Source organism: Ambystoma mexicanum, chromosome 7p (genome assembly GCF_040938575.1).
Source record: "Ambystoma mexicanum isolate Mex_15411 chromosome 7p, UKY_AmexF1_1, whole genome shotgun sequence".
In the NCBI taxonomy this organism is placed as follows: Eukaryota; Metazoa; Chordata; class Amphibia; order Caudata; family Ambystomatidae; genus Ambystoma; species Ambystoma mexicanum.
This window is the reverse complement of record NC_090939.1, coordinates 264,164,125-264,185,707: the sequence shown is the minus strand read 5'-3', so window position 1 is coordinate 264,185,707 and position 21,583 is coordinate 264,164,125.

Sequence of the window (21,583 nt, the reverse complement as noted above, 5' to 3'; positions counted from 1 at the left end):
CGTGTAGGTTCCACTGTTTATCTATTATTACTAATAATGTGTTTATGTGCTGCTTTTTAAACTTGTGCAGTTTTTATGTGGTATGATAGAACAATTTCAGATACCCCCTGAGTGTTTGGGTAGTGTTGATGTCGTCCGCGCCCGTCCGCGGACATACGCACAGTCCGTGGCCTTCAAAAATCATTAGCGGGGGGGGGGTTCATTATGTTCTATGTTACATGTATATAAAGTAAGGGAAACCTAGTAAACATCCCCCAAATTCACACGATGAAAGTGTATATTCTGTAAAAAAAGTTTGTTAAAGGGACGTTATGGTTCCAAGTAAAACCGAAAACCCCCAGAAATTCGCCAGTTATGGTAGTTATGGTAAGCTAAGGAACCATAACTCGCGCCACCACCGTGCACTGCTAAGACTAACACCCAGGACATCAATCAAAGATGACATCACAAATGTTATATATATATATATATATATACCTTCCAAAACCAGCAGGATGTGACCTCTTTTTTCTTCCTATCATGCATGCTCATTGTATTTTTTACTGACAAACAATGTGACTACCTCTTTTCTAATTTGTTCATAACTATGCCGAAATGCAACGCAACATCTTTTGTATGTAAATGTGTACTATGTATAACAACACAACATAAGAGATCTGCTCCTCTCTTTTCTGCTTGTTTCTCCTCCCTTTTTTTGAGCCTTTATTTCTAAAAAAAAGTGATGTTTTAATCTATTGAGCCAGCACCCTAGTTTTTAAACGGAATATGTCGAATGGAATATATATATTTTTTGAGATGTCACACCTAATGTCCAAAATTGTCTTACAATACAAATGGCCTCCTCTTGAAATGTAACATCTAATATGCAAGTTAAGACCAAGTGAGTTTATACATTTTGAAATGTAACAAGTACCATGCAAACTAAGTGGGTAAACACTGCCCCTCTGTACAGGCACAATACTGATTGCTGTGGTTATAGTCCTAAATATGGTACAACTATCCCGATGACTTTCAGGGCTCTTAATATATTGATTTCAGACACTGAGATTTTATGTTCAATGAGAAACAAACGCTCGACACATTGCGATGCTCGAGTCCCTTAGAAACCAATAAAGTTATTCATTCCAAACCGCATCAGCTGTCAGCGCATTCACGCATGTGCGTGAGCCGAGACACTGCGTTTCGTTGTTCGAAGACTAAGACACAGCTCCAAGTAAGGCAGTATCGTGCTCAGTTACAAACAATTTCTTTAACGTTCTGCTGGCCGCGTGGGCCAGCTACACAATGATCCATTTTTCTTGCCAAAGCTATGGATCACGCCACACGATCGCCCTTTAGAATAATTGCTACTGTGAACTTTCGCATGTATAGCGTCCCCGAGACAGGCAAGAAGTCTCGAGAAACAGACACGTGTTGGACCCGCTAAGCAGCTTAAACGTGGTCCTAGCCTTTATTTACCCAGCTTCATTTAGTTGCATATCTTGCTTTCCCAATTAACCAGACAGCTACACGTGATCTGTTTCTCTTAGCGATGCAGCACGCCACCGATTATGCTTTATAACAATTCTCACTCTGAACACTTGTCCCCGAGACAGGCAAGAAGTCTCCGGACACAGATATGCTCTGAGCCCAATATTGTGCCTCGCTAAGACGCTATTCACTTACCAAGTCTTTCTCAGTTGCACAGCTTAAAGTTTACCAATTAGACAGAACAAGTGTTTCTGATATGTCTAGCCTAATTATACAATCCTTATTTTACCATTACTTATTCATGTGGTTTTCCAGGACAGATTTACAAACGTCCTTCGCAGTCACTAAAATCAGCCTCTTCCATATCCATTCACGGCCACCATGGTTGGTCAACCATTTGATTTGTGAGCCCCTGAAAGTCATCTCATCATCAACAAGACTTTAGTGTTCTATAAACAACACCGTATTTGACTTACAAACACTCCCTTGGGTCTTCAAGCTAGAAACACCTAATTTTGTGTCGACAGTTACAATGTGTTTAGTATTTGCAACTATACACTAATCAAGTTTCTTGGATTGAATTCTCCCTTGTCAAGACACATGCAATTTTGTCTTCTCCCTGGTTAACAATTTACAACCTTTTTTATGTATTTTTTTTAACATGTTTCAATTAAACTTTGGTTTATAGCGTATAATGTTATGGGTGATCTTCTACATCTAGTCGAATTAATTATTAGTTTAGTTTTTGATTAGGTCGCCCGCCTTCTCGTCTAAGGGAGGGGTAGCCTGGTATCTATTCTTTTCTGTCCTTGATACCTACACTATTTATGCAGATGACAGCCAAAGCCTCTTTCCTATTTCATGCTCCTATGACATTGACACTAAACTACTTAACGAAATATACCAAACATACAGGCCTGGATGGGCATCCATGGCCTATGTCTGAACGACGATAAAACTGAAATACTCTTTATTGGATCCCAGTGCCGACTAAACACATTAAATGACCAATTTGAATCCTTTGTTATTGATTACATTACCATAAAAGTCTCAAAAGAAGCCAAAACCTTAAGCATCTACCTTAACTCGACCCTCTCCCTAACTAAACAAGTTAATGAAACGGGCTGTGCGGTGGCCTACACTTCCAAATTTATCACTGCCTGCAGACCTTTCTTCTCATCTGACAGTTGCATTACCCTGACCAGAGTCCTCATATTATCCAAATTGGATTACTGCAATGCTCTCTATGTTGGTACGAAGAGTTGCAACTTGATAAAATTACAAGTGCTACAAAACAATGCCTTAAGAGCGGCCCTCAATATACCCAGTGCTAACCACATTACTTCTGTAGGACAAAAGGTCAATTGGCTCCCAGTGCAGGATAGAATCTCCTCCAAAACATTATGAATAACACATAAGTGCCTCTCTAACACAGCCCCTAAATACTTAGCTAACAAATTCTCTATAAATCAACTAACAGACCTACAAGATCCTTATAAGTAAATCTTCTAACGATACCTACATTCAAATTACAAAAAGCAGGGGTAAGAGCTTGTACTTGCTGCTAAACTTTGAAACTCCATACCCCCAGCCCTAAGAGTGGAGCCTTAATTTTGGACAATCTCAATAAAAAACTGCAAACGTGGCTCTTTGCACAGGAACGGTAATGCTTAATCATGATCATAATTGTATCTGTACTGCTTGTAAATGTATATCTTGCTATGTATGTTTATGTATCACAGTATATGTATCATAGTATATGTAATGAAACTGATGCACCATCATTTTAACTTGCCAAGAATGCGCCCAGATACCTGTGGGTTAGGTGCGCTTTACAAATGAATGAATAAATAAATAAATAAATCTGGACTGGGCACCTTTCCCTGGGCGACCGAAGGCTTCAGGTGCAGTGGAGATTCTTCTCTAAGTGGACCATCTTGGGCACCATGACGTGCAGGGGTTTGGTGCAGTCTAAGGTAGCCTGGGGTAAGAGCGGGGCACCAGCTCCAGAGTGTGGGTCCCTGTAGAGGCTGGCAAAGGAGTGGCAGGACTGGACTAGAACTAACTAGGGTGTTGCCCTTCGTGAAGGATCCTGGTGCAGGACCTAAGGATCACAGATGCTTTAGGTCTGGTAACCAACCGAGCCAGCACAGTCTGCGTAGATCCCAAAGCCGAGCTTGTAGTGGGCTGCTTGCCCAGCAACACAGGACAAGACTCAGTAGGATTAGATGAGAAATCACAAGGGGTCGCCAGAGCCCCATCTGCCTGGCTGGGCTGCGGGGATACTGTCACTCTTACAAGAAGCCTGACTGAAAAGACCCTGCACCTTACCTCTCTCGAAATCTTGAAATACTTGAGGGACTGGGTTCTGGAAAGGTTCCTCCCAGATCAAGCAACCAGAGGAAAATTGCACTGCAAGAAGGGCATGCGGCCACTCTTGGTATGGGCCTAGCATGCCAACCACAAGTGAAGTGGGTTTGCCACTGAAACATCTGTACTGCAAGAATGGCAGCAACTACGGACCAAGGAACAGGGCATAGAGGCAGACCAGCAGGAAAAAGGAAAGAATAATCTAGGCATGTTGACAAAGACGCGCAAGCTGTTCGACAGTGCTCCTTACTCCTTACCTGACCACGCTGGTGATTGGTAGACAATGGGAGACAAATCCAGGATTCAATCTTTAAAAGTGTAGGCTGGTACCATGATTGAGACATGTGCTTAACTAATTAGTTATCCTCCTCCAGGGACGTCATTTGGGGGTCACCAATGGTTGCACCTGTAACCTCTGAGGTCTCCTATGCTACCCCTGTGGTCTCCCCTGCTATCACTAAAAGAAAGGTGCTACCCCTAAAACAAATTAATGTTTTTAAATTGAAGCTAATGGGCTGTGGCTGGGCCATGTGGCTCTCTGTTTCTGGAGTGGCCGGCTTTCTTGTTCAGGTCTCTTAACAAACAGGGTGTTCCACAAGTGTAACACTTTGAGCAGTGACCCTAAATAAAAAAGAATAGGAATAACAAATAATTTGTCTTTCTGGAATACTATGCAATAATTGCTAGACTCATTAAAGGTTTCTTTCAGGCACACTTCGAGGGGGGGGGGTCACTGATTTAGTCTGTTCTTAAACACCACAATACAGACAAAAACATCAAAAAAAGCATTAAAATAAGCATCCATTTCGGACTATGTATTTTGGTTTCGCAAGTTGTCTCTGTTATGATCATCACAAGACATTCCATCTCAGTGTCCTCGGACACTTGACAAAATCCTTGAGCCTGGCTCCTTCTGAGTCTTACAGGGACCAGACAACCCCCTTCTAGTCCCACCAGCATCCTTCAGCAGCACTTGCACTTGGACTCCCTTTCCCGGCTATCCCTACCCTGTCCACCCAGTGCACTCCCTTTCCCAGCCTAGGCTGTTTGTTTCTGCCGTTGTCTATGTCACGATCATCACAAGACATTCCATCTGAGTGTCCTCGGTCACTTGACAAAATCCTTGTGCATATAAACTTGTGTACAGTGTAGAAAAGTGGCCCGTGATTTCATTGTGCCACAATTTATGCTTTGTTGTAATGTGTGTATCTTTCCTATCGACATGGCATGCTGTTCAAGATGTTTGTTTGCAAGTATGAGGTAACAGTGCCAGAGTATAGGTTGCCGTGTGAGTGCCTTGCTTTACCTGTGCTACTCTAAATTCTTTAATATAATACACAGTTAGGAACCCTCCCGTTGCTGTGTATTTTGCCAACCTAGGAAGCCTGAAAAGTAGATCCATGCAGGCTTGACATGTGGCCAACTTTGTACCAGACCTGCAGATGTACTGGCCTGCTGTTAAATCACAGTTACCAGTTTAATGGTATTCACTACAGAGTATAATTTGCTTTCTGACTTTAAGAACATTCAGGCATGTAATTGCTCATTTAACTATAGCTGATAAGATTGCCACAGCAGGTAAAATAGCTCGGTAAAATAGCTCAATGGGTTGAGCACTTGCTGCTGCCAAGTGTGTGTGATTTGCAGGTTGCAGGTTCGAATCCCAGCACGGCCAACTTAGCCTTTCATCCTTTTGATGTTGTTAAATGAGTACCAACACTTTGGTGATATTGTAAGTATATTTGTTCTATATATATATATATATATATAGCGTAAGTGCTATGAAATGACACACCATTATCATTTGGCCATGGATATCTGCTTGCATTCACAGTAATTAGGTGATATGGGCCTGTACACACTGATATTAATGATACATATGGTGATACATTCCTGTATGAAATGTATATCACATTACAGTGATATTGTAAACATATTTTTCGTAGTGTACTTAGGAATAACGGTATATGATGCCACTTTCCCTCTTGTCAAGGGGTCAGAGGTCATGTTCCATTGCTTCCCGTGATTTCACTTTGGGGTGGAGTCAAATGACATCACTTCCTGTCTTCCTGTGATGTCATCAGAGGTCATAGGTTGTGTGATGACACTTCCATAATACCAGGCATTTTGGTGAAATGACATCCCTGTCCTCCTCTCAAGACTGCCCTTACAAGCAGTAATGAACAAAAGTTTGGCTCATGCAAATAAACCTTCAGCACTGGTAAAGAAATTCCAGTAACATCAAATCTGAATTATGTTATAATTATTCTTTTATAACTTGTCAGAGATTGGTTTCTAAGCTGGGATCGGGATTCAAACGTGGGTTACCTTGCTTCCAAGACAAAAGCATTGCCCTGAGCTATTTCCCTGACCCCCCACCAAAAAACACACATTTCTAGGGATTATGTAGTGGACCTGTGGACCAAATAGACTGGTGTGGATGCCAGACAAGTATCCTAGGCTGGAGTTACAAAGATCTGGAAGGGAAATATGGGTACATGTATCTTATCTTAATTCGTACATTTCCATTACAATACCTGCAGGGTGTAATCGGTGGCAAGCCTACACTGGCAAACGGACCCTGACAACCAATTGAGTATGAAACTAAAAGGTGACTTCTTACAGTCCCTCAAAATCCAGCTAGTTTCTAAGTCAGTGTATTTCATTTAACATGCCGCCCGATACAAAGGGCATTAGACGCACCATTGACCGTTTTCTGGCAAAAGAAAGACCCGTATGGTGCCACCAGTGATATACGCCATAAGAGAGAATGCCTTGGAAATCAATACTTGTTTGTATTATTGCTTTTGTTTCCAGGTTAGGCTTTCTTTGAAATACATTGGGAAATGGCTTTTTAACACAAGAACGAACGTGAACTCAAGTTTTTTTCCGATACTTTCGCAACACCCACTGTCAATTTGGCCACACCTGGTTGCTTGGGTCAGTGAACTTTTGTTGAATGCCAGCGTGATTTCCCTCAAAAGGCTCAGTGGACACAGAAAACTTGCGAGGGTGTGAAGATTATGCCAGGTACCCGTCGCTTAAACAAAAGTGGTGATCCTTTGCCAATCACTCTGCCCAACTGCTCTCCCCCCCAGATGGATAAAGGCAAACCAGTGTTTCCTTCTTTCATTCTTCCCATTTATTGAGGTGTCTTTGGAAGTTTTTTCTGCCATTTATCATCACTTGTTGGAGATGTCTTGACAAACTCCTGAGAATGAATTCCTCATCAGCCTTTAACACTCTGCTCTTGAACTGCCAGGTCAGATGCTGCTCTTTGCACGTGAAGGGGTTATCAGGATGGCCCACCCTGTTTCATTGTCCCCTCTGCACGTCCAGATCCCAGCAGGGAGTCAGTGTCATGCACATGGGCAGCCCCCCACAGGACAAGGAAAGGGGACTCTCCTTGGCAGACCTCAGCTCTGCAGCCACCATCAATCACTGCTCCTCGCTGCCAAAGACAGGACAATTGGTACAGGCCCAATGCACAGAGCTAGCCCTGGAAGTGGGAAGTGTGCCTTTTTGTTTCATATCTTCCCTCTGTCGATCCTGTTAGAGGGAAAGATCCATCAATGTCATCGGTGATCACTCAGCTTTCTATGGGCAACAGTGCACGGATTGTTTACAGAACGGCTGCGGGAGAGTGTCGGGCACTTTAAATCGTAGTTACAGGAGAAATAATGCTTCTAATGCCTTGCATAGTCTAGCGAATTTTTCATGCAAATTATTGTTGACCTCTGGAAGAAGAAATATTGCTACCTATGAAGTGATTCTGCAGCTAGAAATGATCTCTCTCTCTCTCTCTCTCTCTCTCTCTTTCTCTCTCTCTCGCTCTCTCTCTCTCTCTCTCTCTGAATTAGGGTTTCACATACATACATCATTAACAAGACACTTGCATAGGACACCTTGCTGGAAAAAACTCTGATGAAAACAAAATTCTTTGTCTGCACAGATTTAGTTACTTGCGTGGGAAAATAACAAAACGGAACTGGATTGGTTACTTGACCAAGCGTGATGAAAATAAGGTTTTGCCATTTTGGTCCATCCTCATAGTATCCCACATATAACAATAAGTTATGTTTGTATATAGTACCTCAGGTCGAATAACTCTACAGGTGCCATTATTACTCAAATTAATGGTACTCAATGTATTGACCTCGGAAGGGTGAACAGCTGAGTAACTAGTGGCATGGTACTTAAGCTTGCGAAGTGCATGCAGGTCGTATGTCTGAGGAGAGTGCTTAACGCATGAGATATCCACCGGTGGCAAAGGCAGCTTTTGGTGTGTGGCGGGATGCATAGCTACTAAATGGGCACCAAGACTAATGTTTCATGGATGGGCCCTCAGGCAGTGGTGAATGTTTGCAGTGGAGAGGTCTTTATATTTCCTGACAAGGACAATAGCAAGGGAGCCAAAAGTAAGGATCGGGTCATCAGGTGTTTTTCACCCCTCAGAACATTTTTTGAAGTAATGTTCTGAAATTATTCATATTAGGTGAGGGGTCCGTTCCGGACACTGATACCTCTCAGAAATGCAGGGCCCAATCGATCTGGCTACAGTTGTCTTGGAAGCCAGACGACCCAGGGAAGACCCCCATAAAGGACGGAAAGCTTCTCAGATGATCGAAAGGATTGAGTCCAGCCCAAACAGAACCTGTGTGCTTTGCAAACACCCACATTCTAAAGAAATATCTTGACTAATGAAAACATTTGGGAGCACTTTGGTAATGAAGGAGAGATGCACATACAGCACCAACATATTCCTGTGAAAGACTGTGTAAGGCTTGACGTCTGAAGGGGTCTGCAACTCACCAGTCACCAGAAATGGCATCTTCCATGAGACAAGACCGATATTGTTCAAGCAAGGGTGTGGCAGCCCCTCTATTGAGAATGAAAATGGTTCAAATAACCTGTTCTATAGAATTCTTCCACTGCAGAGGGTCTATAACCACGTTGTAGCGGACTGCACCCTTCACAGAGGAAAAATATCTATTTGCATATCAGTCTGGTCCCACCCACTCTGGCAGTCCAACACACTGAAATGCTAGGCAATTCTCCTCTGAACAAGAGTACCAACAGCAACCCTAGACACGTGTTTCGGCCGTGTTGGGGCTTAGAGAGGATCAGCTTCACCTCACCGATGAGTGGAGCTTCCACTACTTCAACTGACCGTCCTCAAAGATGGGGGACCTATATGTGTACCTCTTAATTTATGGCCAATTTCCACTGCTCCACTACCAGCAGAGCAAGCTGAGGAGACTTGGCCCATCCCTTTTTGTTCACACAGAACACGGTCATGGTATTGCCGGTTCTTGATGGCAGGAAGGAGCAACTTGAGAGCCTGCAGCTAAAAGTTATTTATGCCGAACCAATGCTACTGGGAGTCCAAAGATCGTGAATCTGAACATTGAAACTGAACATCACTGAGGGATGCTCCCGAGCCCAGAAAAATACAGTCTGTTGTGACTGCTTCTGATGGGGAAGATCGTTGAAAGGAATCCACCTTTATAAAGTTTGAGGTGTTGTTCCGCAAGAGCAGGTCTACCCTTAGTGACAGAGGGATCATCATAAGGACCAACTGAAGGTGGACCACCTGGCTCCAGAAAGAGGCCACGTGCAGTTGCATCCTTCTCATTGTCAGCCTGTCATTAAGTATTGTGAGACCCCGAGGCTATGAGCCCCAAAAGCCGAATGACCAGTCTGTGGCTGACTGGTGGCTCAAAAAGAGCTTGCATATACTCATGTCCTTAACCCTCTAGAGAGTGGGAAATACTCTGGCCACACTCGTGTCCATATGTAAACAAGTGTACACCAGGCTCTATGAAACGGTTAAAATGATTCCCTGAAATATTTAGGTGTCTTTTTGTCTAGAGATGTGAAAGGTATGGCGGAGTTCAATATAGATAAAGTTCTGGAAAGCATGAGGACTATGCTCCGTAGGTGGAGTAGACTCTCTTTAACCATCTGGGCAAATGTTAATGCTATTAAAATGGTGCTCCTACCTAAGGTTCTGTACATTATTCAATTGCTACCTTTAAGGTTTACGAAAAAAGTTTTGGGCCGTGTGGATAGGGTCTTTCAGGAGTTTCTATGGGGAGTTTCAAGGAAACCAAGGATACCCAGGTATTTAATGGTTAGGAGTGTACATGAGGGGGGTTTTGGTTATCCTAACATTGAAAATTACTACAAAAGTTTTTTGATTAAAAAATGTGTATCCTATTTCTCGTTGAATGAATCAGACATTCCAGTTTGGGCTCAGATAGAAGAGTTTAAGATGAGACCCTTCCGAATTGAATCACTGTACTCTCTTGGAAAGTTACCTAAATCGGTCAGTACATTGCAGGCTGTCCATGCTTCCAAAGATGCAGTCACATCATTGATTGTAAGTGGAGGGCAGGGACTTCATTTCTATGGGGAGGCCTCCATTTGGCACAATCCGGGGTTGCAGATCAATAATAAGATGCTATGCTGGAGGAGTTGGATGAACAAGGGTATATTACTTATTAGAGACATATGGGATGATGACGGTATGATATCTTTTGAGTCTCTGAAGCGGAAGTTTATGCTACATAATAGGGAAATGGGGAGATATAGATTGTTGAGAGATTTGATTTCTGAGAGAGTATTAATGCTTACTGACCCTTTGTTACAAAGGCCAGAAAGGTGTAGTTTTATTGTAGTTGCGCCTCGTGCAGTGTCTAGTTATTTGAGGTTGTTCCCGGTAGAAGAGAAATTTAGATCTTCATGGAATGCTCTTCGACTTATGTGGTGTGCTGAACTGGGTGGAGATATTTCTATGCAGGATTGGGAGGTTCTATGGAAGGTTCCAGTTAGGATGAAAATTGATCTAAATTTACGATATATTCAACAGAGGATTTTGAGCCGTCTGTTTTGGACTCCAGTTAAAATGCACAGATTTGGCTTAAGGGAGGATAGTATGTGTTGGAGTTGTTCTATGGAGGAAGGCACTTTGCTTCACATGTTATGGAATTGTTCGAGGGTTAAAGGTTTTTGGAGTGAGGTTTTGGATAGAGTTGATTTGGTCGGGAACATCTCTTTTCCAAGGACACCATCATCAGTTCTTTTGAAATCACCAGTGGGCACTTGTCACTTTAGCTATGCGACTCTGTGTTGGGCTAATAAGGTGTTTTTGGTGGCGACTCGTCAAATTTTACGCCTCTGAAAGACGAGAAAGAAACCGAGTATTGATGAATGGTTATCGCAGGTGCAGTTGCTCTCAAGATTTGAGAGGATTAAGTATCATGCTTTACATAAAGAAGAATTTTATAAGGAACAGTGGGAGGCTTTTAATGAACTCTATGTGTGAATGAAGTGCTGATGGGCGATGGTTTTTGTTTCAGAGTGGTTAATTTACTATTGTGTTCTTTTTATTGTGTTTGTCTTGTGTTGTGTGGTTGTGTGTTTGTGTTTTATTTTTTTTTAATTTATTTTTTTTATTTTTTTTATTTGTTCTCTTGTTTTCCTCTGATTTTTGGCTAGTTATCATTTCAAATTAGGTTTGTTGCGATTAGTAGAGATAATTGATAGGTTTTTCTTATTTATTCTGTACTATTTGTATCAACTTGTATAATGCTTTTTTCGTTTTATTTGTCGTTTTCTTGTTATCATAATTGTTGTTTTGGAATGATATGTATTTCTTTTGATAAATCTTTAAATAAAGTTGTCAAAAACAAAAAAAAAATTATTCCCTGAGTCCTCTTGGTTCTGGATATTTGTCTTTTCAATCCTGTCACACGGAAGAACATCTCCAATTTGGCTTATGTGATTTTGGTGCATTGGGTAAATACATCGACCAAGCATTAACCATGGCACACGGTATACCTCTGATCCAGAAGAATGTTCCGACCACGGTGGCCTTAATCGATGGGGCACTGATAAATGGGACACCGATATCATCTAGTCGTGTTACCCATCATTCGATACCTGTCATTCTGAACATTAACCAACATGGAGAACAACTTGATTTTGATGTGTTGCTGACTCCCTCTTATCTGGTGGTGTTGGGGCTGTCTTGGCTCACACATCATAGCCCATTTATCACTTGGGCTACCCAAACCTTGAAATGTGATTCCAACACCTGCACCTCGATCTGTTGCAAGGACAACACGAGAGAACCCAACGCTGTTTCCATGCTTACCAATGCCGATCCTGTTCTGTTACTGTCTTTGTGCCATCCAGGGGGTACCCAGGGAATATCAAGATTACTGGAGGGTTTTTTTGAAGCCTGATGCCATAACCCTCCCGCTGCACCATCTGTTTGACTGTGCCATTCCACTTGTGCCCGACAAAGCGATACCACACGGGAAAATCTATTCAAAGAGGATCTCCAGCGATACCTAAAGGACTGCCTACAGAAATTATACATTGTCCCTTCCAGTATCCCGATGGGGGTGCCATTATACTTTGTACCTAAGAAAGATGGTACGTTACAACCTTGTGTGGATTGCCGCAACCTGAACAACATTACATGTAAGGACAGATAACCGCTGCCCCTTATTCGAGACATTCTTAAATCCTTAAATGGTGCACCTGGCTTCATCAAACTAGACTCAGGTGGGTGTAACACCTTGTTTGTGTCAAAAAGGGTGATGAGTGGAAGGCTGCCTTTAAGACACCCCTGGGACACATTGAATATAGGGTTATGCCCTTCGGGTTTTGCAATGTCCCAGCTATATTCCAGCGAGAACTCATCAGGTTAATCATGTGGGTATATCTTGAAAATATTTTGATTTTTTTCTAACACCCTCGAGGAACACTATCAGCATGTGAAACAAGTTCTGCATCGCCTCGCTTCCAATCATCTGTTTGCCAAGCATACCAAGTGTGTCTGCCATCAGGATGAAATATACATCCTGGGACATTCCAAGCACTGCCCAAGGGATCCAAATGGACGATGCCAAGATCCAAGCCGTCAAGAACTAGCAAAGAGCACTGATCGAAAGGCCGTTCAACAGTTTCTGGGCTTCGCCATTTACTACCAAGATTTTATTGCAGACTTCACCCATTTGACCTTGAACATCACCCGCTTGTTGAAGGCCGGTCAACCATTTCTCTTGGACAGTTCGTCGGTAACTGCATTACATAAAATAAAAAAAGCTTTCATGACTGCACACATCCTCCATCATCCGGACGATACCGCCCCCTTTGTTATCGAAGCATATGCATCTGACAAAGCCATCGGGCAGTCCTGCTGCAATCTGATCCCCCAACTTCTGTGGCACATCCCGTTGCTTACTTTTCATACAAATCAAAACTTAGCAAAGTAAACTATGCCATCATAGAGAAAGAGCTATTGGCAATCAAGGGAGCTTTCGAACAATGGAGACACCACATCCAGGGAGTAAGACATAAGGTCATAGTCCGTACGGAACACTGTAACCTGCAACATCTAAGATCATTGTGGAACTACCAAGGCCTGACAACAATTCCTGCATCATGGTAGTGGTTGACTGTTTTTCTAAATTAGCTCATTTCATCCCCATGCCTGTTCTTCCCACTGGTGTGCAGATGGCCAGGGTATTTCTTCATGAAGTCTATCGCTTGCGTAGCCTGCCAATGAAGATCATATCTGTCGGTGATCAGGTGTGGCTATCGTCAAAGAACCTACCTTTACATAACCTGCCAACCAAACTTGCTGGGTCCTTTTTCTGTACTTCGCTGGATATCTCTTGTGGCCTACAAGCTGTGGCTGCCCACCACATGCTACATACATTGTGTTTTTCACATCTCATTGTTGAACCCCTTCACACCTGATCCCTTTGGCTGGACACTTGCTTGTCCTGCACCGGTGGATGTTGACGGTCACCTTGAGTATGTTGTCTGATCCATCTGTGATTCACATGTTTGCAGGGTACGTTTCTACTACCTGATTGACTGGGAAGGGTATGCTCCCTCTGATCATACGTGGGAACCTGCTTTGCAAGTCCACGCCCCTAAATTGGTCCGTTTGTTCCATCAAAGATATCTTTGGAAGCCTGCCATGTCCTGGCCCCCAGGGGGTGGGGGACAGATTGTTACATCACACCCGCACTTACCTACCAGTCCTGGGTGGGCTGCTTGCCATCGCAGCTTGCCCGTGTCCTCCTAGTGGCTGTACCTGCAATGGTGCGAGCAGACCAACGCCTATCCGCATTTCACTGGCAGACTGCAAGGGGCACCACGGTCATCACAGGCGCTTCCAGGGTCTGCGAGGCTGCACGCCTATGTCATGGTGCTGCCTCATAGCAAAGGCTCCCATGAATGGTCACAGTGGCGTTTGGTTTCCAGGGCAACGACCAACACTGGAGCTGCTTGCAATCCGCATAAAAGGCCAGAAGAACCTCCATTCTTCGCGTATTAACTCTCCTGGTAGCCTCGGTTGCCGGTCCCTCGCTCCTGGCTCTCTTGCTCCAAGTGTCTTTTCGTTGACTTTCCTTGACATTCCTTGGTTACCTTCCTCTCTTGGTTCCTCCATTTTTCTTTCTCCATTTGTGATTGCCTTCTTGGCTTAATTCTACCTGGCTTACTCTAGGGGTGGTTCCCTATGAGTATTATTTGCTGCAGTTCTACCACCTCCCAGTTCAGTGGACACCACTGCCCCTGCATCACGTTAATACCTGGAGGAGAGCATGTGGTGTAGGGGAGCTGGTCCTCAACCTGGCTCAAGTACCCATTTGCTTGGGACAGAAGTGGGCTGGAATTCCTACCAATACTACCACAACAGACACCCTGGATGCCCGGCGAGCTTGTGCTCCTAAGGAGACACATCAGAGAATGTGTGACAGCCACCAGACCACCAGTAAGACACGCTCGAGTGATCATGCACTTAACCACAAGAGAGAGGTGAGGCCTCTGCCATATCTTTAGGGCTTCAGCTGTCACATACTTTTGGACTGGCACACCAAACCTTTCAGCTCCACTCAAAGACAGAACTGCTGAAAGCACTCCAGGCTTGGCAGTGGACCACAGGAATGGGAATTTCGAGAACCTCCAGGAGGTCCAGAATCCATTTGTGAAAGTCCAGAGCCAAGCAGGTGATCTGTTCCTCCAGGTCATCCTGGTTATCCCTCCCAGTTGTCCATCACCAGGTGAGGATCTGAGGAGGCAGAGAATTTGCTGTGGGTTGCTCTGGTGGAAGTGAAGGCGCAGGAGTGATGGGAGGTGGTGCCGGAAGAGGGGCTACCATTGTGCAGTTGGCTCCGATATAGTAGTGACCACAATGGAGGGTAGAGCTGTGGAAGCTAGATGTAACAGAAGGCTCAGTTGAGCCACAACGCACATCGTAGAGGTCAGTGCCTGAAGCAGCAGTTTCCTGATAATGTCCCTGAAATAACTTCTTATGGCTGGGTCCTGCATCAGGGACTGCAATTTAACAAAAAACATGTCCTTCAATGTAGAAGCTTGAGGGGGGAGGTCAGGCCCATGATGCAGAAGAAATTGGAAGCCACAAAACAAGAGAGGCGGGAGAGGTGGGTCAAGTCAAGCTTCAGGAGCAATAACATATGCATAGGTGTGGACCACTGACTGTTGGGACGGAAGGATCTGTGCCCCATACTGAGGGGATGTGCAACTCCACAAAAGATGGCACTGTGGGCTCTGTCAATGTTTGCATCATGTGGGCCAACAAAGTGATAGCTGCAGTTTTCTGGCACGCTATCTCATAACATTTTCTTTGCCGCCATGATGTCACAACGGAGGCCATAAGAGAAAGGTGTGTAAAAAGCACAGCAGCTACAGGAGCTTGGTGTTACCACAGGATGCAAGCAAGGGCCTAAAACCCTTGGAGGACTGGAAACTGGAAAAGAAGTCGTATTTGAGTTTTGGTATGCACCAATGGCCACTACATAAGTGTGACACAAAATGTTTTTAAGGCATAAGAGTCCAGCTTGCTAAGAAGAGAAATGATGCCACTCAAAGACCATATCAGGGGTTTTCTATACTTTGAAAGGCACCAGTGGCAGAATCTATTCCCATTTCTGCAGTACTGGAAGTCATGTTCAGACGTCCGTTCCAGGCGAGCCGCTGGGGAGGTGGGAGGTAGGGAGGGAAGTGACGCGGGAGGGTGGGGAAACAGTTAGTTAGAGTTGGTGTTTAATAAAGGCAGATGTTGTGTAAGGCGATCCGCGTCTCGTGCTTTATTGCTGCGCAGCAAGGTGCTTGCGCGAGGGCCGACACTCCGGCATAGCCTCAACACTGGTGACGAGGTCAGTCGCACCTAGAGCAGCATTGGATTCACATCCCGACGGAGGGAGGAGGGGATGCCTGGAGGCACGCCCGCTTGATTGCGGCGTGGAAAGGAACGCAGCAACGTTACGGCTGAGTCCTGATTGCCCCACCCAGGCCACGCATGGTGAAAAGAGGCCCTGCCCACACTCAAACGGGACAGTAAATAACCTTTGACACAGTACTCGTGCCTGCGAGGCAGCCGTGTGGGACTCCAAATACTGTGTAGTCAATGTCAGGAGAGCTGCACAGTGGCAATAAAGGATGTCTGCCCAAGATGCAGACCAGGGCGCCCAGGCCCAAGGACCAGCTGCCCAGCATGAGCAGGCTCCATACAGGCTACCAGACTCCCTGGAAGCTCAGATGCCAGGTACCTTTGACGTTACAGACACAAGCAACATGGGGCCAAGGTGGCCCAGATGGATAAGGGGCTTTGAACTAGACATGGGGGCCACAGGCCGATTAACGAAGATAGGCAAAAATGCCTTTTCAAGTTGGCAGTGGGACCAGCCATACGCGACATAATTGATGAGATGCCTGCAACAACCATCAACTCCATACAAGATTTAAAGACGGCTTTATCAGCTTATTTCACCCCGCACACCAATGTGGACTATGAGCGCCCCCTATTCCACAGTACCGAACAGGCAAAAGGCAAAACTATGGATGCATATGACATGAGACTGAGAATTAAAATTAAGCATTGTGACTTTGCTAACTACTCCAACACAGAGGCTCTGCGGTCACAGATCATCGCAGGGTGTGAGTCCCAAACGCTCAGACAGAAGTTTTTACAAAAAGCCTGCGCATTGGATGAAAAACTGATGCTTGCAAGTGAAGAAAGAGCGGTGAACTTGCACGTGGCGGCAGTGGCGGCAGATACCGTACATCGACTATGCAGGGGAGAAGGCAAGAAGAGCCATTTTGCTTCAAATGTGGTTTTGAATTCCCTCATGAAGGAACGTGCCCCACCATTGGCCAGCGATGCGCCACGTGTGGTAAAGAAGGACACTTCAAAGCGGTATGCCGGCTGATCAGAGAGAGAGGGAAGGAGAGAAGCATAAAGTCATATCCCAGGTATAAGCCTAAAACCCTTCAGGGCCGACACTGCATCCCCCGCCGAGGCACTATGGCATTGAACCAAAAGAGAGGGAATCAGGTGACAAGAGATACAGGAGGGAGAGGAGAGAAAGGATAAGATACGTCACTCGTGCAAGACCAGAGCACAGATTGAGGCATCATGTGGCCTACTTGGTAGAGCAGTCTTCGTCGGAGTCCGAAGGCAGTTCGTCAGGGAGCGAACTTCATGAGAAGGCCTACGTGTATGCCCTGAGCAACCCGGTGGCCACCGAACACAGCCCGACGCTGATCCTGAAGCTGAACGAACAACACACTGATTTCCTAATAGACACTGGGGCCACGGTGAACGTAATCAGCGAAAAGGTATTTTGCGAGCTAGTGCACAGCCCGAAGCTTCACCAAGCAACCGTAGAGATATATTCTTACGGGGCCACAACACCCCTCAAGTGCATGCGACAATTCGAAGGATCTTGCCGGTACAAAGGACATGAAAAGAAAGTACTAATAGACGTCCTGGCGACAGGGAGTGAAAGTGGCTGTATACTCAGTTTTAAGGTGGCCATTGGGATGGGCTTAATTCATGTACTTTACAAGATCATGGTACATAAATTGCGTGCATAATGAGGATAAAATGGCTACATACATTACAAAATAACAGTTCTTAGAGGACCATATATACAGATTAAAGCAATTTACAGAATGGGTATATACAAGTATATGATTTCACTTTAAACATGAATGCACTATACATGTGAATATATACAGAGTTACAGATAAACTATTACATTAAAGGCAAAACTATGTTAATGGAGCAGGACATTCAGCATGCAAGTTGTCTTTGTCAAAGAGCCATTTCTTGACTTTATGCTTGAAGGCGTTGAAGGAGGGCACAACTCTCAGTGTGTTAGGGAGGGTGTTCCATAATTTGGCTGCCAGGTCTGGAAAACTGGCCCCCTTTTTGTTGCTTAAATTTGGGTATGCGTAGAGAATGTATTTGGTTAGATCTCATAGGTCGTGTGGGTGTGTGAGCTAGGAAACGGTTTGATAAGTAATCAGGTGCACAGTTAGCTTGGCACTTATGAGTCAGGGTGAATGTTTTCAATGCTATTCTTTGATTGATAGGGAGCCAGCGGAGGTTGCGTCTGGTATCAGATATGTGAGATTTCCTAGGGATGTTGAGGGCAGCCCTAATGGCGTTATTTTGGGTTATCTGTGATTTGTTGATGTTCATGAGGCTAGTACCAAGATAGAGAGAATTGCAGTAGTCTATCTTGGACATTATGAGGATTCTGGCGAGGATGATGCAGTGAGAGGTAGAGAGAAAAGGTCTGTTGGCTGTTATGAGCTTGCATGTATAGGCTGCTGCTGAAGCCACGGCATTAGTTTGTCTGTTGAAGGATAGAGTGGAGTCAAGATATATACTGAGGGTTTTAGTATCATTAGACACATTGATCATGTTCCCATCGATCTTGGATGCTTTAAAGCCTGGGTTTAGTTTGTTCAGTCTAAAGCGGGAGCCTAGAATGAGGAGCTCTGTTTTTTCATCGTTCAAACAAAGCCTGTGGCGGGCCATCCAAGCCTGAATGATCGCATAAACCTCGTTGAGTGCTTTTGAGTCAGATACATAGTCACACGTGATAGGGATGAGTATCTGGGTGTCATCCCCATAATTCGTGTAGGTGACGCCCCCAGATAGTCAAGGATATCAAAGAGTGGCTTGGTAAATACATTGTAAAGGGTGAGTGAGACGCAAGATCCTTGCGGAACCCCACATAGTACGGGTAATGGTTATGCCGACGCGGTAGGTGAGAAGACCCTCATGCCAAGAAGGATTTAATCCAAGACGTGGCTTCCTGCGAAAAGTGAGCAGCAGTTTTGGGGTGGTGGCATAGGATTTGGTGGTCCACTAAATCAAAAGCTGCTGATAAGTCGAGCAGGAGTAATACAGCCAATTTGCCATTATCTTTTAGATCCTCGATTTGTGTTTTTAAATCGATTAGGGCAGTTTAGGTTCCGTGTCTTGGTTGGAAACCCGATTGGCAAAGACCCAGGAGATTGTTGGCTTCTAAGTAGGACTGTATTTGAAGATAGGCCACGGTCCAGGATTTTCAATAAGAAGGGCACAGTTGTGATAGGTCTGTAGTTGGCAGGGTTATTAGGGTCTAGGGTAGGTTTTTTGATTAGAAGGATAACCCTGGCGTCCTTAAGGTTGTCAGGGACTGACCCCGATTTAAAGGAAGAATTAATAAATGAGGTGATCAAGGGAGCTAGTTCATGTGCGGCCTCTTTAATGATTGGGGCTGGGCAAGCATCACCTTGGCAGTTAGATGGTTTGATCTTTCTGATGACGTTTTCCACTTCCCAAGTGGAGAGTGGGGAGAAGTTAAAAGGTTTGATCGTGTGTGGGTGAGAGGGGTGGTTGTTGATGAGGGGGTTGAGGAGGTGGTCTGAAAGTAGGCTGCCTTTTTTGGTGTTGATTTTAGTTTGTAGGGTGCCGATTTTCTCAAGGAGCGCTTTTTGGATGTTAGAACACCATATGGTGTCGGTAATGCAGCTATCTATCGGGGCTATTGGAGATTCAAGTTCTTTGAGGATCTTGAAGAGCACTTTGGTGTTAGATTCAGCCTGAAGAATACGCTAGTTGTAAGTGTCTTTGTAAGCGGTTGATGCCATATTTAGGGTGTTTTTATTGGTTTCTATTGGGTGGCCTTTCCAACGTGCTTCTGCATTTCTCTTGGCTTTACGTAAGTCTCTTAGTTGAGGGGTAAGCAATGAGTTAAGGTGGGCGCGAGATTTGGATTTCCTCAATTTGAGAGGGGCAATGGCATCTAATGCCTTTAGTATAGTTTGGTTGTAAGTGTCTACTAAGTCTGTAGGATTAGAGTCGGTCGTGGAAGCTTTGTTAAGAAGGGGCAGGATTAGGGGGAGGAGTTTCTCTTCAGAGATGTCCTTCATATTTCTAGTGTGAACCTGGGGTGCATGTTTAAGTTTAAGGCTATTAGGGTTAGTTTTGATGGTGAAAGTTATTTTATAATGATCAGTCCAAGTACATGGCATGACAGAGCCAAGATTGATGAAGAAATTTAGGTCGAGGAGCCAAACTAATGTTCTTCCTTTGTTATGCGTAGATACCTGGTACCTGGATATGTTGGGTGAATCCTGAATCTGCTAAAGAGTTGGCTAGGTTGTGAGCTCCTGAATCGTTAGGATCTTGATAACCTAAATGTAAGTCACCAATTAAGATAATTTGGGAGTTAGGTTTGGTGTTGGCTGTGAGGAGGGCTGATATGTCTTCAACAAAGGTTGTGATTGGGCCTGGTGGTCTGTAAATAAGGTGTATAGTATCAGCCTGGTTAGGAGATAGCTGCAGTTTGACTGTTAATAGCTCACCAGAGTCGATATACGTATTTGGTATTTGCCTGAGATTAAGAGCTCTTTTGAAGATAAATGCTACTCCTCCGCCTTTGGACAGGGGAGAGTCTCTATCACATCTAATGATGGCATAGTTCTGTGGCACTGAAAGAGATAGGGTGGGGCCAGATGTTGCATGTAGCCATGTTTCCGTTATGGCTAGGAAACCCAAATCTTCAGTTTCAATGAAATCAACAATATCTAACGCATGTGCTGGAATAGATCTAGCGTTGACAAGGGCACATTTGATCAGGGTGTCCTTTGCTTGGTGCAGAGTATTGTTAAGAGTCCCAAGTTTTTTGTACGAGACAGGTGGTGTGTGTGCACTTGAGTAGTGGCAATGTTTAGAGATAGATATAGAAGATCTAGGTGTGAGTCTAGAGCCTAGTCTTAGGTTCCTATAGTTAGTAGAGCAAAGTTTATTAGCTGTTGGTTTGGTTGTAAAGTGTTTGATCCATAATGCTGGGTTGTTTAGGTATAGATTAGATCCAGTCATACTAAATTCAGAGTTCATAGTGGGAGGGTGTGTTACACAGGGCCAAATGACTTTGGCGCCTAATATGCAGTATATGAATATAGTGCTAAGGCACAGGAATAATCCGGAGGACTGATGTGCACTGAGTATAATGTACTGTATGTATGCAGCTGGCTAGTAATATCACATTAAATTAAGTATTGGTCTTCATCGGTTTGGATACTCGATAGTGCTAAGTGACAGAGGTAGGTGCTAGCTAGTGTGTGGTAGTATACTGCGGTAGTTAAGGTATACAGACAAGTCCCAATAAATCTACTAGTAGTGACTAGGATGCAGGTGCTAGCTGATCAATCTTGGGGTGTGCAGGTCTCGCAGTATGGTCTATTACATACAGTAGAATAGAGGTACTGCTGCCTCAGACCAGCATAGTAGTATGCTACGTGTGTAGTAGCGGTTTGATGATAGGAGCACATGCAAATGCATACAGTCTAGTCATACAGTACTAATTAGGTGCTGCGTAAATCTTCAGATAATGGCACCAATGCTTAGCAATAT